We start from the raw sequence: 18,224 nt of genomic DNA, 5'->3' as shown, positions 1-18,224 counted from the left end.
GAGTCAGAGGTTTCAGTGAGCCGAGATTATGCCACTGCACTCCAGCCTGGCTGCAGAGTGAGACTCCATCTCAAAAAAAAAGAAGAAAAAAAAAAGAAAAAAACAAAATCTTCCATTAGGTGGTCCACCAGAAGCTTACAGAGGCAGTGACACAGAACATATTATATAGAGTTAGCTTTGGCAGAAACTTGCAACCATGTATCAAAAATGTAAATCTCAGTAAAGTTTTGGACAGTGGGGAAAACAAACCAAAAAAGAACCTGACATCTGCTGCTGAAGGCTCTGCCACCTCAGAGACTCTTCCTTGCAAGTCCAAAGGAACAACCAGCACAGACCAGGAATCCTTCAGTCTTCTTAGCTCTTCCTGGACTATTTCATTAATCTTTTTTCCTATGTCTTTTTCTTCTTAATGTTGAATGTTACTTTGTTTGTAGTGAAATGTTTAAGCTAAAAGATTTATACATTGATTAAGTGCACTATTATGTATGGTTTACAATATGACTGACTTGTGGAGTGGCTTGAGCCTGTGTGCCCAGGGCTTTGACTCCATGTAGCTTGTGGATCCGAACAGCATTAATAAAAGTCTGACATTATGGAAAGACAAAAAATAAAATAAAATCCTCATTCAATAAACTAAGCATACACAACGGTAATATAGGAGTTCCTACCAAAGATAAAATTATTTTTTCATGGTCTAACATTATTTCACGTATCATATTCCTTACTGTTGTCTTTCCTACGTTACATGTTTAACTTGAGAAACACTCTGGTACAATGGAAAAAGAATTAAACTAAGAATCCACAGCCTTATACTCACTCTGAATTCCACTGTCCTATTGTGCTTAGTGATTATATTAGTAAAACAAAAAGGGAGGGATTAACAACATCCACACTGCATATTTACACACAAGTGCACTAAATACTATAAAATCATCTTCAGTGTTAAGATCTTATTAATATAATCACAGACATGTTAGAAATCTAGAACCATAGGCATTTCAAAATGCTTCACTGTATTGACATTAAGTGTATACTAAAAAATCCATTCCCATTATTAACATTCATCTTTAGAGCAGAATATAACTCAACAAGACTATGAGTACTTAGAACATTTTGAATGAATGTTTGTCATTTATTATTGCACAAGTTTCTTTACAATTGTCATCACATGATTGGTTTAAATATTTGGTATGTGTAAAATTCTATGTATTTATGGGGATATTTTAGCTTTCATAGTGCGAAAAACTCAAATATGTTAATTCTTTTAAAAGTAAGATGCTCTTTTGTTTCCTTAGTAAACGATAACTTGCTAAAAATAAACCAAATTACATTTAGATTTTGTGACTCTAAAGTAGCTTTTGGAATGATAGTAATTTTTGTACATTGATTTTGTATCCTGCAACTTTGCTGAAGTTGTTTATCAGCTGAAGAAGCTTTTGGGCTGAGACTATGGGGTTTTCTAGATATAGAATCATGTCATCTGCAGAGATAATTTGACTTTCTCTCTTCCTATTTGTATGCCTTTTATTTCTTTCTCTTGCCTAATTGTTGCCTAATTGTTGTGGCTAGGACTTTCAATACTATGTTGAACAGAAGTAGTGAGAGAGGGCATCATTTTCTTGTGCCGGTTTTCATGGAGAATGTTTCCAGTTTTTGCCCATTCCCTGTCAAAAAAGTAGATAGACAACCTACAGAATGGGAGAAAATATTTGCAAACTATGCATCTGACAAAGGTCTAATATCCAGCCATTATAATGAATTTAAACAAATTTACAAGAGAAAAGCAAGCCACCACATATAAAAGTGGGCAAAGAACATGAACAGACACTTCTCAAAAGACATACATGCGGCCAACAAATATGTACAAAATAAATCTCAACATTACTGATTATTACATAAATGCAAATCAAAACAACAATGAGATACCATCTTATACCAGATCTTATGCCAGTGAGGATGGCTATTATTAAAGTAAAAAAAAAGAAAAAGTTGTGGAGAAAAAGGAATGATTTAACACTGTTGGTGGAAGTGTAAATTAGTTCAGCCATTGTAGAAGATAGTGCAGCCATTCCTCAAAAACCTAGAAACAGAAATACCATTTGACCCAGCAAGCTCATTACTGGGTATATACCCAAAGGAATATAAATCATTCCATTATAAAGACACACAACAACTATTTATATTCTAGTGCATTTGTATGTTCACTGCAGCACTATTCACAATAACAAAGGCATGGAATCAACCTAAATGACCATCTATTAAAGACTGGACAAAGAAAATGTGGTACTTACACAGCATGAAATATTATGCAGCCATACGAAAGAATGAGATCATGTCTTCTGCAGGAACATGGATAGAACTAGAGGCTATCATCCTTAGCAAACTAATGTAGAAAATCAAATACCACATGTTCTCACTTCTAAGTGGGAATTAAAAAATGAGAACTTGGAAACACAAATAAAAATCAACTGACACTGGGGTCTATGTGAGTGGAGAGGGTGAGAATAGGGAGAAGAGAAGAAAATATAACTATTGGGTAATGAGTTTCATACCTGGATGATGTAATATGTACAATAAACCCCTGGGACACATGCTTATCTATGTGACAAACCTTCACATGTGCCATCAAACCTAAAATAAATATTTTTTAAAACAAGAAGAGCTAACTATCCTAAATATATATGCACCCATTACAGGAGCACCCAGATTCATAAAGCAAGTCCTGAGTGACCTACAAAGAGACTTAGACTCCCACACATTAATAATGGGAGACTTTAACACCCCACTGTCAACATTAGACAGATCAACGAGACAGAAAGTCAACAAGGATACCCAGGAATTGAACTCAGCTCTGCACCAAGCGGACCTAATAGACATCTACAGAACTCTCCACCCCAAATCAACAGAATATACATTTTTTTCAGCACCACACCACACCTATTCCAAAATTGACCATATACTTGGAAGTAAAGCTCTCCTCAATAAATGTAAAAGAACAGAAATTGTAACAAACTGTCTCTCAGATCACAGTGCAATCAAGCTAGAACTCAGGATTAAGAATCTCGCTCAAAACCGCTCAACTACGTGGAAACTGAACAACCTGCTCCTGAATGACTACTGGGTACATAACGAAATGAAGGCAGAAATAAAGATGTTCTTTGAAACCAACGAGAACAAAGACACAACATACCAGAATCTCTGGGATGCATTCAAAGCAGTGTGTAGAGGGAAATTTATAGCACTAAATGCCCACAAGAGAAAGCAGGAAAGATCCAAAATTGACACCCTAACATCACAATTAAAAGAACTAGAAAAGCAAGAGCAAACACATTCAAAAGCTAGCAGAAGGCAAGAAATAACTAAAATCAGAGCAGAACTGAAGGAAATAGAGACACAAAAAACCCTTCAAAAAATAAATGAATCCAGGAGCTGGTTTTTTGAAAGGATCAACAAAATTGATAGACCGCTAGCAAGATTAATAAAGAAAAAAAGAGAGAAGAATCAAATAGATGCAATAAAAAATGATAAAGGGGATATCACCACCGATCCCACAGAAATACAAACTACCATCAGAGAATATTACAAACACCTCTATGCAAATAAACTAGAAAATCTAGAAGAAATGGATTAATTCCTCAACACACACACCCTCCCAAGACTAAACCAAGAAGAAGTTGAATCTCTGAATAGACCAATAACAGGAGCTGAAATTGTGGCAATAATCAATAGCTTACCAACCAAAAAAAGTCCAGGACCAGATGGGTTCACAGCCGAATTCTACCAGAGGTACAAGGAGGAGCTGGTACCATTCCTTCTGAAACTATTCCAATCAATAGAAAAAGAGGGAATCCTCCCTAACTCATTTTATGAGGCCAGCATCATCCTGATACCAAAGCCTGGCAGAGACACAACAAAAAAAGAGAATTTTAGACCAATATCCTTGATGAACATTGATGCAAAAATCCTCAATAAAATACTGGCAAACAGAATCCAGCAGCACATCAAAAAGCTTATCCACCATGATCAAGCGAGCTTCATCCCTGGGATGCAAGGCTGGTTCAATATACGCAAATCAATAAATGTAATCCAGCATATAAACAGAACCAAAGACAAAAACCACATGATTATCTCAATAGATGCAGAAAAGGCCTTTGACAAAATTCAACAACGCTTCATGCTAAAAACTCTCAATAAATTAGGAATTGATGGGACGTATCTCAAAATAATAAGAGCTATTTATGACAAACCCACAGCCAATATCATACTGAATGGGCAAAAACTGGAAGCATTCACTTTGAAAACTGGCACAAGACAGGGATGCCCTCTCTCGCCACTTCTATTCAACATAGTGTTGGAAGTTCTGGCCAGGGCAATTAGGCAGGAGAAGGAAATCAAGGGTATTCAATTAGGAAAAGAGGAAATCAAATTGTCCCTGTTTGCAGATGACATGATAGTATATCTAGAAAACCCCATTGTCTCAGCCCAAAATCTCCTTAAGCTGATAAGCAACTTCAGCAAAGTCTCAGGATACAAAATCAATGTGCAAAAATCACAAGCATTCTTAAACATCAATAACAGACAAACAGAGAGCCAAATCATGAGTGAACTCCCATTCACAATTGCTTCAAAGAGAATAAAATAACTAGGAATCCAACTTACAAGGGATGTGAAAGACCTCTTCAAGGAGAACTACAAACCACTGCTCAAGGAAATAAAAGAGGATACAAACAAATGGAAGAACATTCCATGCTCATGGGTAGGAAGAATCAATATCATGAAAATGGCCATCCTTCCCAAGGTAATTTACAGATTCAATGCCATCCCCATCAAGCTACCAATGACTTTCTTCACAGAATTGGAAAAAACTACTTTAAAGTTCATATGGAACCAAAAAAGAGCCCGCATCGCCAAGTCAATCCTAAGCCAAAAGAACAAAGCTGGAGGCATCACACTACCTGACTTCAAACTATACTACAAGGCTACAGTAACCAAAACAGCATGGTACTGGTACCAAAACAGAGATATAGATCAATGGAACAGAACAGAGCCGTCAGAAATAATGCCACATATCTACAACTATCTGATCTTTGACAAACCTGACAAAAACAAGAAATGGGGAAAGGATTCCCTATTTAATAAATGGTGCTGGGAAAACTGGCTAGCCATATGTAGAAAGCTGAAACTGGATCCCTTCCTTACACCTTATACAAAAATCAATTCAAGATGGATTAAAGACTTAAATGTTAGACCTAAAACCATAAAAACCCTAGAAGAAAACCTAGGCATTACCATTCAGGACATAGGCATGGGCAAGGACTTCATGTCTAAAACACCAAAAGCAATGGCAACAAAAGCCAAAATTGACAAATGGGATCTAATTAAACTAAAGAGCTTCTGCACAGCAAAGGAAACTACCATCAGAGTGAACAGGCAACCTACAAAATGGGAGAAAATTTTCGCAACCTACTCATCTGACAAAGGGCTAATATCCAGAATCTACAATGAACTCCAACAAATTTACAAGAAAAAAACAAACAACCCCATCAAAAAGTGGGCGAAGGACATGAACAGACACTTCTCAAAAGACGACATTTATGCCGCCAAAAAACACATGAAAAAATGCTCACCATCACTGGCCATCAGAGAAATGCAAATCAAAACCACAATGAGATACCATCTCACACCAGTTAGAATGGCAATCATTAAAAAGTCAGGAAACAACAGGTGCTGGAGAGGATGTGGAGAAATAGGAACACTTTTACACTGTTGGTGGGACTGTAAACTAGTTCAACCCTTGTGGAAGTCAGTGTGGCGATTCCTCAGGGATCTAGAACTAGAAATTCCATTTGACCCAGCCATCCCATTACTGGGTATATACCCAAAGGACTATAAATCATGCTGCTAGAAAGACACATGCACACGTATGTTTATTGCGGCATTATTCACAATAGCAAAGACTTGGAACCAACCCAAATGTCCAACAATGATAGACTGGATTAAGAAAATGTGGCACATATACACCATGGAATACTATGCAGCCATAAAAAATGATGAGTTCATGTCCTTTGTAGGGACATGGATGAAATTGGAAATCATCATTCTCAGTAAACTATCGCAAGAACAAAAAACCAAACACCGCATATTCTCACTCATAGGTGGGAATTGAACAATGAGAACACATGGACACAGGAAGGGGAACATCACACTTCGGGGACTGTTGTGGGGTGGGGGGAGGGGGGAGGGATAGCATTGGGAGATATACCTAATGCTAGATGACGAGTTGGTGGGTGCAGCGCACCAGCATGGCACATGTATACATATGTAACTTACCTGCACATTGGGCACATGTACCATAAAACCTAAAGTATAATAATAATAATAATAATAATAATAATAAAAGAAAAAAAATGGCAAAAAAAAAAAAAGAAAATATGGCACATATACACCATGGAATACTATGCAGCCATAAAAAAGGATGAGTTCATGTCCTTTGCAGGGACATGGATGAAGCTGGAAACCATCATCCTCAGCAAACTAACACAAGAACAGAAAACCAAACACTGCATGTTCTCACTTACAAGCAAGAGTTGAACAATGAGAACACATGGACACAGGAAGGGGATCATCACCCACCGGGGCCTGTCAGGGGGTTGGGGAAAGAGGAGGCAGAGCATTAGGACAAACCCCTAATGCATGCAGAGCTTAAAACCTAGATGACAGGTTGATAGGTGCAGCAAACCACCATGGTACATGTATACCTATGTAACAAACCTGCATGTTCAGTACATGTATCCCAGAACTTAAAGTAAAATAAAATATAAGGGCCAATAACAAGTTAAAAAAATAATAATAATTAAAAAAATTAATCTTGCAAAAAAAAAAATTTAAAAATTAGCTTTAATATTTTAAAATATCTGAGGTCTATTTTAATGTTCTATACATTTGAATAAAAGAGAGCCAAAGAAAGTAATCAAAATTTATGTTTACCATTCTTCATTATCTGTTAACAATATAATAATTAGAATTGGGGTTTTTGTTTGTTTGCTTTTTGGTTTGCTTTTGTCACTGTATGAATTCAGTCAGTAAATTAGAAAAGCATCTTACATTTGGAACACTGAGCAATAACAACTACTTATATTTCAGTGTTTTTAAGCAACTGGATACTCAGATAATCATTTGACACTCAGTTGGTAGTTGTCTTATTGTTCCTACATCTACTGTTTCCTCTTACTCTATGTCCTTTGTAAAACTATGATGTCTTTTTTATGCCATGTAGAATATTTTTATTATACTTTAAGTTCTGGGATACATGTGCAGAACATGCAGGTGTCTTACATAGGTATACACGTGCCATGGTGGTTTGCCGCAACTGCCAACTCATCACCTACATTAGGTATTTCTTCTAATACCATCCCTCCCCTAACCCTCCACCCCACAACAGGCCCCAGAGTGCGATGTTCCCCTCCCTGTGTCTATGTGTTCTCATTGTTCAACTCCCACTTATGAGTGAGAACATGCAGTGTTTGGTTTTCTGTTCCTTTGTTAGTTCGCTGAGAATGATGGTTTCCAGCTTCATCCATGTCCCTGCAAAGGACATGAACTCATCCTTTTTTATGGCTGCATAGTGTTCCATAGTGTATATGTGCCACATTTTCTTTATCCAGTCTACCATTGATGGACATTTAGGTTGGTTCCAAGCCGTTGCTATTGTGAACAGTGCTGCAATAAACATACGTGTGCATGTATCTTTATAGTAGAATGATTTATAATCCTTTGGGTATATACCTGGTAATGGGATTGCTGGGTCAAATGGTATTTCTGGTTCTAGAGCCTTGAGGAATCACCACACTGTGTTCCACAATGGTTGAACTAATTTACACTTCCACCAACAGTGTAAAAGCGTTCCTATTTCTCCAATTTCTCTCCAGCATCTGTTGTTTCCTGACTTTTTAATGATCACCATTCTAACTAGTATGAGATGGTATCTCATCGTAGTTTTGATTTGCATTCCTCTAATGATGAGTAATGATGAGCCTTTTTTCATATGTTTATTGGCCACATAAATGTCTTCTTTTGAGAAGTGTCTGTTCATATCCTTCGCCCACTTTTTGATGTTTTTTTTTTCTTGTAAATTTTTTAAAGTTCTTTGTAGATTCTGGATAGTAGCTCTTTGTCAGATGGATAGATTGCAAACATTTTCTTTCATTCTGTAGGTTCCTTGTTCACTCTGATGATAGTTTTCTTTTCTTTTTTTTTTTTCTGTGCAGAAGTTCTTTAGTTTAATTAGATCCCATTTATCAATTTTGGCCCTTGTTGCCCTTGCTTTGGTGTTTTAGTCATGTGTCTTTGCCCATGCCTGTGTCCTGAATGATACCAGCTAGATTTTCTTCTAGGGCTTTTGTGGTTTTAGGTCTACATTTAAGTCTTTAATCCATTTTTTAGTTAATTTTTGTATAAGGTGTAAGGAAGTGGTCCAGTTTCAGTTTTCAGCATATGACTAGCCAGTTTTCCCAACATCATTTATTAAATAAGGAATCCTTTCCCCATTTCTTGCTTTTGTCAGGTTTGTCAAAGATCAGATGGTTGTAGATTGTGGTGTTATTTCTGCAGTCTCTGTTCTGTTCCATTGGTCTATATATCTGTTTTGGTACCAGTACCATGCTGTTTTGATTACTGTAGACTTATAGTATAGTTTGAAGTCAGGTAGCATTATGTCTCCAACTTTGTTCTTTTTGCTTAGGATTGTCTTGGCTATACAGGCTCTTTTTTGGTTCCATATGAAATTTAAACTAGTTTTTTCTAATTCTGTGAAGAAAGTCAATGGTAGCTTGATGGGGATAGCATTGAATCTATAAATTACTTTGGGTAGTATGACCATTTTTATGATATCGATTCTTTCTATCCATGAGCATGAAATGTTTTTCTATTTGTTTGTGTCCTCTCTTATTTCCTTGAGCAGTAGTCTGTAGTTCTCCTTGAAGAGGTCCTTCACATCCCTCATAAGTTGTATTCCTAGTTATTTTATTCTCTTTGTATCAGTTGTGAATGGGAGTTCACTCATGATTTGGATATCTATCTATTATTGGTGTATAGAAATGCTTGTGATATTTTCACATTTATTTTGTATCTAGAGACTTTGCTGAAGTTTCTTATCAGCTTAAGGAGATTTTTGGGCTGAGACAATGGGGTTTTCTAAATATACAATTATGTAATCTGCAAACAGAGACAATTTGACTTCCTCCCTTAATATTTGAATACCCTTTATTTCTTTCTCTTGCCTGATTGCCCTGGCCAGAACTTCCAATACTATGTTGAATAGGAGTAGTGAGACAGGGCAGCCTTTCTTACTGTAGAAGCCACAGTCTTCAAATTTCTATTAAAAAATAATCTTGAAAATATGTGATTTCTACCCATGGTTTTCTCAATTGTTCACTTTTTCCCTTTAGACTTCCGGATCTATTTCACTTGTTTACTCAATGAAAGTGTAGTATGTTTGAATGGTTTTCTCCCATGCTGGATGAAAAACTGCATGAGGATAGTCATTGTGTGACATGTTTCTCAAAGTTCAATACATTGTTCTAGGAAACAGTAAATATGAAAATGAATTGAATCACTTTTAGCAATTTTAACTTTGCATTAGCTTGTTTGACTATCTTATTAAATTATAGACAAATCAGATTTGCAGATAATTTTTCCAAGTAAATTAAAGTTAAACCTATTCTTTGATCTTCTCTTTATAAAATATTTATATTTATGTCTATTTTTACTCAATTTGGCCACTCAAGATTTTTTTTTGTTAAACATATTCGTTTCCCAACTAACTTTGAGCCAAATAGGAATTCAATAAGTAAGCTTTATCTTTCTGAAATAGGTGGACATCTATTCAATGCTTCTTGGATTGAATGTTCTAGAATGCTTGAAGTATCAATGTCCTAATCTCCGCCTTTAAATGTAATGGTTTTCAGGTTTCTTATTTAGGGTTAGAAGTGACCGTTAGCAAAGGTCACTTATAATAGGACAAAAAAATTGTTCTCATAGGATTCAAGAGCCCTGTGTTCTTTCTAGATACCTTTCATTCTAAAGATCCACTCTTTCACCAGTCTCATGAACTAGACTTAAGGAAACTTACCATATGATTTTTTGATATTTCTTCTAACCCCAAATACCCCCCCAACACACACACACACACACACACACACACACACACACACACACAGAGGCACATGTATGTACAAGATATCGGGTTTTTGTGTTTTCCCTTCAATAAGAGTGATTTAGCCTTCCATATTATCAGAAAATGTTTAATTATCCATTAAATTTGATCCCAAATCGTTAGTAACACAAAATTGTCTTCTATAATCCTTAAGGATAAGAGGACCATATTTTTGGCAAAAGATAGTATGTTAAAAAATAGCTATAATCAAATGGAAATAATAGTGGACAACTTTAAAAGCAAATCTATAAATAAAATAAATTGCTTATAGAGGCATTGTTTAATAAATTATGGGAATTTGGTTGATTTTAATACTATGACAATTTGCAAAATATATTAAATGCAGTGTGTAAGTAAATGCTAATGTGTAAAGAGCACAATTAAAACTTACTATAAAGATCACTATGTGCTCTTTGCAAATTTTGGAATTAATAAAAATGAACTGCTTTTTTATGTATGTGTGCGTATAATGAATTTTTGAAAACAGTATACAAATAAGATGAAAAGTTGTTAACTGGATGGAACTAGAGGCAATTATGCTTAGGAAAACTAACTCAGGAGCAGGAAGTCCAGTACCACAAGTTCTCACTTATAAAAGGAAACTAAACTAAATGATGAGAATTCATGGTTACATAGTGGAGAACAGCAGATACTAGGGCCTACTTGAATGTAGAGGGTAGGAGGAGGAAAAGAATCAGAAAAAAATAAGTATTGAGTACAAGACTTAGAACCTGAGTGGTGAAATAACCTGGATAACAAACCTCCATGACACTAATTTACCTATAAAACAAACCTGCATATGTACCCTTGAACATAAGATAAGACCTTTTAAAAAGTTCTTTCTTTTGGGGAAAATGACTGGTTATATTTAAGATAAGGAAACTCAAGTTTTCAACTTTTAATTTTCTATGTGTACTGGGTTAAATTGTTGCCCACAAACAAACAGAAGCCATATGTTCCCTAAAAGCTATGAAGGTAACCTTACATATTTGGGGAAAAAATAGTATTTGGACATGAAATTAAGTTAAAATATTGAAATAGGATTATCTTAAATTATGTTGGGCAATAAGTCCAGTAATAAGTGAAGCATACTTATAGGGCCTTTGGAGAAAGACACGTGAAGACAGAAAGGATTGGAGTGATTTATCTATAGGATAATGTTCGCCTAGGATTTCTGTCAGCCATCAGAACCTAGAAAAGAGGCATGACATGGATTACATCTAAAAGCTTCAAAGAAGAACTGGCCACCACCTTGATGTCATACCTCTGGCTTCTATAACTTTGAGAAAATAAATTTTAAGAAGACAAAAAATTACAGTGTGATATTCATCCAAGATCAGGAACAAGGAGGCAAGAGTAGACACTGTTCTATTCAACACACTATGAGAAGTACTAAACGAGCAATTAGGAAAGAAAAAAGAAGTAAAAGGTCTCAACTGAAAAGGAGAAAGGGAAATTTGTTCTGTTTGCAGAACAGAAATTTGTTCTGTTTGCAGAACAGAAATTTGTTCTGTTTGCAGTGAGGATGTGATCTGGTATAGGTAAAACTCTAATAATTTCACCAAAAATTGTTCAAACTAACAAGAAACTTAAGTAAAGTTGCAGGATAAAAAAAATTAAAACATACAAAACCGAGTACCTATGCCTTCCCAATGAACTATCTGAAAAGGAAATCAAAGAAACGTCCTTATTTACAAAAGCATAAAAATAATAAAATACTTAGGAATAAAATTAACCAAGGAGTGCAAAGCATTATACAGTAAAAACTGCAGAACATTAGTTAAAAAAGTGAGAGAAGACAGAAATAAGTGGAAAACATGTGTTCACAGATTTAAAAATCTCGTATAGTTAAAATATTCATACTGCCCAAAGCAATCCAAATTTAATGCAATCTCCATCAAAATGTAAATGGCATTTTTTCAGAAATTAAAAAAAAATTCAAAATTTTTATGAAACCACTAAGGATCACTGTGATGGTTAATACTGAGTGTCAACATGATTGGATTGAAGGATGCAAAGTATGGTATTGTTTCTAGGTGTGACTGAAGGTGCTGCCAAAGAAGATTAACATTTGAGTCAGTGGACTGGGAAAGGCTGCCCCACCCTCAATCTGGGTAGACACAATCGAATCAGCTGACATCGTGGACAGAATAAATGCATGCAGAAGTACATGGTTAGACTGGCTTAGTCTCCCAACCTACATCTTTCTTCCATATTGGATGCTTTCTGCCCTCAAACATCAGACTCCAAGTTCTTCAGCTTTGGGACTCAGACTGTCTTCCTTGCTTCTCAGCTAGCAGACAGCCTATTATGGGATCTTGTGATCATGTGAGTTAATAATTGTTGATAAACTGCCCTTTATATATACATCTATCATATTAGTCCTGTCCCTGTACAGAACACTGACTAATACAATCACCAAACTACTAAAACAATCTTGGAAAAAAGAAAAAGACTGATGACATCACACTTCCAGATTTCAAAATATACTATAAAATCACCATAATTAAAACAGTAGGGCACTAGCATAAAGACAGACATATAGACCAATTAAACAAAACAGAGTCCAAAAATATATCCACACATGTACTATCAACTGATTTTTAACATGAATACCAATAATACACAATGGAGAAATAATAGTCTTTTAAGTAAATGGTGTTAAACTAGATATCTGCAGGCAAAAAGAAAAAAATTGGACCCTTACCTTACACCATAGACACAAATGAATTAAAAATAAATGAAACACTTAAACATAAGACCTGAAACTATACAACTTTCAGAAAAAACATAGGTAAAAAACTTTATGACATTGGCCTGGGCAATGATTTCATAGATATTACAAAAAAAGCACAGGCAACAAAAGCAGAAGTAAGTTAGACTACATCAAACTAAAATGCTTTGCTATGAGTGGTTTATGTCCACCCAAAATTTATATTTTGGAGTCTTAATCTCCAAGATAATGGTATTAGGATGCGGGGCCTTTGGGAGGTAATACGGTGATAGGGACAAAATCTTCATGAATGCAATTAGTTCCCTTTCAAAAGAAACCCTGTAGGGATCCCACCCTTCGACTATGTGAGTACACAACAAAAATACGGCTTCCTATGAACGAGAAAACAGGCCATCACCAAACATCAAATCTGCTGTTGCCTTTTTCTTGAAGTTTTCAGCCTCCAGTATTGTGAGAAACAAATTTCTTTTGACTGCAAGCCACCTGGTTTATGATATATAAACCATATATATATATATACACACATACACACACATATGTATACACACACACATATATATAATATATATGTGTGTGTGTATACATATGTGTGTATATATATATGAGCATGTATGTGTGTGTATATATATATATACCAGCCAAAATGAATTAAGAAACACTTTTTTACAGCAAAGAAAATAATAAAGAGAGTGAAGACACAGTTTATGGAATGTTAGAAAATATTTGCAAACAATATATCTAAAATATGTAAGTAACTCCTACAACTCAATAGCAAAAAGAAAAAAAAATAGCCTGAATTAAAAAAATAAGCTAAGAACTTAAATAGACATTTCTCCAAAGAAGATACACAAATTGCCGATAGGTATATGAAAAGATGCACAACAAAACTAATCATCAGGTAAATACAAATCAAAACTATAATGAGATATCACCTCATGCCTCTTAGGATAGTTATTGTTAAGAAAAAATCAAAGATAACAACTACTGGTGAGGTTATTAAAAAAAACAGAACCCCCATAAACTATTGATGGGAATGAAAATGGTACTGCAGCTACAAAAAAAAAACAGTATGGAGTTTGCTCAAAAAAAATAAAAAATAAAGTGAAATAAAAAAAATTTTTTAAGTAAAAATAAAATAAAAGCTTTTTAAAAAAGCCTAATATGTTATTTTATAAACTGATAATTGAATTTATGTATCTGCAGTGCACAATGATTTCAGAAATATTCCCCAATTCAGTTTGTTTCATGATCCAGAAAAATAATCAATGTAAATCTAGTTCACCATATATTTAAATAAGCAGGATATTCTCATTACACACGTCATGTCTCTGATCAAGTAGTGATTAAATGAAATATATTTGATGTTCAAATTATTATTGTAAGTTTGTCCAGATAGTCATAGAGATGGCATAACTATATGGTATAACTCGGTTTCTGAATTTTTTGTAACAATTTAGGATGAACAAACAAGAAGGAGGCAACAAGCAATAAGTGACCATGATATGCAGGTAGCTTGTACTCAAGTGTCAGCCCTCTAATGATAAAATTTATTTAAATATCCTTGTAGGCCAAATTTTAACGGTGAGCTAATTGGAGAATCCCAATTCTATGCATGACATTACTTTCTAAAGACAATTGCAGACAAAATTAATACATAATCTATTATCCTTGCTATTTTACTTTTTACTTATTCTGTATGAAAAATGACTTATTTATGAAAATTTGTTAATTTTAAAAATCATCTTTTTGGGGTTAGATGGTAACACATAAATTTGAATGGAGATATAAAACATGATACAATGGAGTGTACTTGTCTGCACATACATAGAAATACACATGTGTATATATATCTACTTGATAAATGCATGTATGCATATAAACATACACATACATACATACTCATTTCTTGGTATCTATAGGGGATTAGCTCAGCTGCCCCTCACCCCGCTGATACCACAATATGCTAATGCTCAAGTCCCTTATATAAAATGGCATAGCATTTGCATATAACCTAGGCACCATTCTCCTATTGTTACATGTTGTTTTAAAACAAAGTTATGGGTATAAGTAAAGTCTTGGGGATCTCGCAAGCTCTGATTGGTGAGTGAAGGCAGTGGGTAAAAGTTTCAGTAACTATTAGATAAAGCTGATCTCAGGTTACAAAAGGCATTTTTAGCAGCCAGGCTTGCAGAGAATTGCATTTTAGAGTAATGTTATGTGTCCCAAGTGGTTTTCCCATCCCGATCTCTTGAGTCCATTTCAGTTATTTATGACAAAAATGGCCCAATTCTTATGATCAACTTTTACAATATATATACACTGATTCTAATAGATATATTGATATATAATTTCATCTATTGAATGCTCTCTACCTGTGAAGAAATTCGTGAACGTAAGAAAAGAACTTTAATGTGTGTTTTATTTCCTACATATGTATATGAAGTAAATCACACGTACCGAAAATAGTCAGCTAGCCATCCCCAAACTTGTGATATGTTAGAAGTAGATTCTAGTTCACTTTGGATTTTCATTTAGCAAATGAGCACTGAGGTTCTTTGCCTTACGTGTATAAATTCTATATTTAAACAACATGTAACTTATTTAGCATTTGTAAAAATTAAGTACAAAAATGAATGGTGTGAGCCTTCAAATTAATATTTGTATATGTTAGCTCATATAATTGTCATAATTGCAATTATTAATAAGATCTCAGTAATGAGAAAATGTAGGATACTGTCTCACAAAATTTTATGTCTCCAAATTTCCAGAAGAGTACATATTTTTAATTTTGTTGGACATTGTTGTAACTCCAGTTGTAGATACTTTGACATTTATAATCCAAAATATTGGAGCAAAAACATCAGCTTCAACAAGCACCATCATTAGTTTTGAAGAAAAATATTTCAGAATGTTGATATCAAAATAATATTAAAGTGACATAGTTATTTAAGTGTATTGGACATTGTAAATAACATTTTTTTCAAGGACATTTATTTGAGTCTATCATATATGAATCACACATGCATCACTGCTCTTTTACAAAGTATAATAAATATTTTTACTAGTGTCCTAAAATTTTATGATTATTGAAAAACCTACATGTTTATAGTAATTTACAGCTATATATATATGTGTGTGTGTGTGTGTATGTACATATATACACACATACACCATTTCTTTGCCTAATGCTTAGATAACTCCTATTTAAAAGAAAGTCTTCACTAGTTTAAATATGTGGGATCTCTCACATCATATCCTCCGAACAAGGGACCGATTTTTGTTCTGCAGGAGGTGCTCTGAATGGCACATGCCCTGGGACTTGTTATTCTCATAACCACATTACCTAGAAGCCCTCAGCCTGACAGAACACTAGAATGGCTTTTGAAAGGCTCACTGAATGCACCAAGTTGAGTATCACACCCTGTAAGTCTGGAGGCAAGTTCCTCACGATGCCACATATGCATGGAAACAAAGGATGAAATATTGTGTGGAAGTAAGGATGGTCTCTCTCATCATCATTCCCAGTGTCCCATTTGCAAAAGCTGTGCTTCTCATTCCCACTGGAGGTTGTACAAATTAGAGACTATTGCTCAGTAAATATTCACTCTCTCTACTCCTCCAACCCACTTGCTCGCCCTTATCTGTTTTACTGATAATGGACTTGGCAATGTAATGCTCTTGGCCCTTTGGAGAATATCTTCCCACAATTTGACTCTGGGCTCAGACAAGTGACCTGCTTTAGCCAGTGTTGTTGTAGAAGAAATGACACAAGCAAAAGCTTGGTATGTGCTAGTGCAGTTGACCTTGCTCTCCTAGCTTCTGCCATTATCATGGGAAGCACATGTCCGAGTAGCCTGCTGGTTCCAGAAGAAAAAGAAACACATGGAGCAGAAGCAAACCAGCCAATCAGTAGGCCCCAGTTTAAAGCAGAGATTTTCTAGTAAATATGTGAGCATGATAATAAGTGTTCATTATTGAAGGCTAAAAATAAATATATAAGTTCACAAATATAATATATAAAATAAAATCTTCGGGTTATCTATAGCCTCCTAGATACTATGACAGTCAACCTGGACTCAAAAATTTAAATAAAAAATGGAAGTTTCTGAAGGGCAAGGACTATAACATGATTTTTCCACTCTACTTTTCACTACATTTCTTTGAGCATATTTGGGCATTTGGGGGGGAAATTTTGTAATTATAGATTTACTATGCTTGAAGAAAACATGAGAACTCAGTTAAACATATTATAATATCAAATATGAGGATATATTATGCTTACCTTTCTTTCTGATTTTAAAGTATATTTATTATTGCTGTAAAACATAAGTCAGCTTATTAAGTGCCAACATAGCTGAATCAATAAATATGCCAAATATTCACATTAAAGTAAGTGCTGGAAAATTCATGAGTTGTTAACATCTTACAATGAGGTCTATTCCTTGTGATTATTTTTCACCAAGTAATAACACAGGAATAATCAGTTTCATCAGTTTATGTGTGCTTGTATTTTCTTCTTTGTTATCTGGAGGAAGAATGTTATTTGTGACTTATTCAACCTACTGCAAAACGTGGAAGTGAATTTCAGACATTATTTTATAATGTGAAGGAGGGAAGCTTTAAGTTGTCACAGCCTATGACAGGTATTTAAAACTTCTGTTGCTAGTTCTAAATCTATTATAAACATATTTAATAAAAGCTGACATTTCTGAACTCACTATTTCCTGATTTCAGCTCCCAAGAATATTTACTGAATTTTTTTTTTTTTTTTTTTTTTGAGACAGTGTCTCACTCTGTTGCCCAGCCTGGAGTGGAGAGGCATGATCTCAGCTCACTGCAACCTCTGCCTCCCAGGTTCAAGCAATTCTTTGGCTCAGGCTCCTGAGTAGCTGCGATTACAGGCTCCTGCCACCACGCTCAGCTAATTTTTGTATTTTTAGTAGAGACGGGGTTTCACCATCTTTGCCAGGCTGGTCTTGAACTCCTGACCCGTCTCGGCCTCCCAAAGTGCTAGGATTACAGGCATGAGCCACCACACCCAGCCTATATATATATATGTATGTGTATGTATATACATATATATGTATGTGTATATATACACATATACATGTATGTGTATATATACACATATATATTTTTTTTTTGAGCCAGAGTCTTGCTGTCTCCCCCAGGCTGAAGTGCAGTGGCGTGATCTCCACTCACTGCAAGCTCCGCCTCCCAGGTTCATGCCATTCTCCTGCCCCAGCCTCCCGAGTACATGGGACTACAGGCGCCCGC

The sequence above is a fragment of the Pongo abelii genome, chromosome 3 (genome assembly GCF_028885655.2).
Source record: "Pongo abelii isolate AG06213 chromosome 3, NHGRI_mPonAbe1-v2.0_pri, whole genome shotgun sequence".
NCBI lineage: Eukaryota > Metazoa > Chordata > Mammalia > Primates > Hominidae > Pongo > Pongo abelii.
This window is presented reverse-complemented; position numbering follows the sequence as displayed.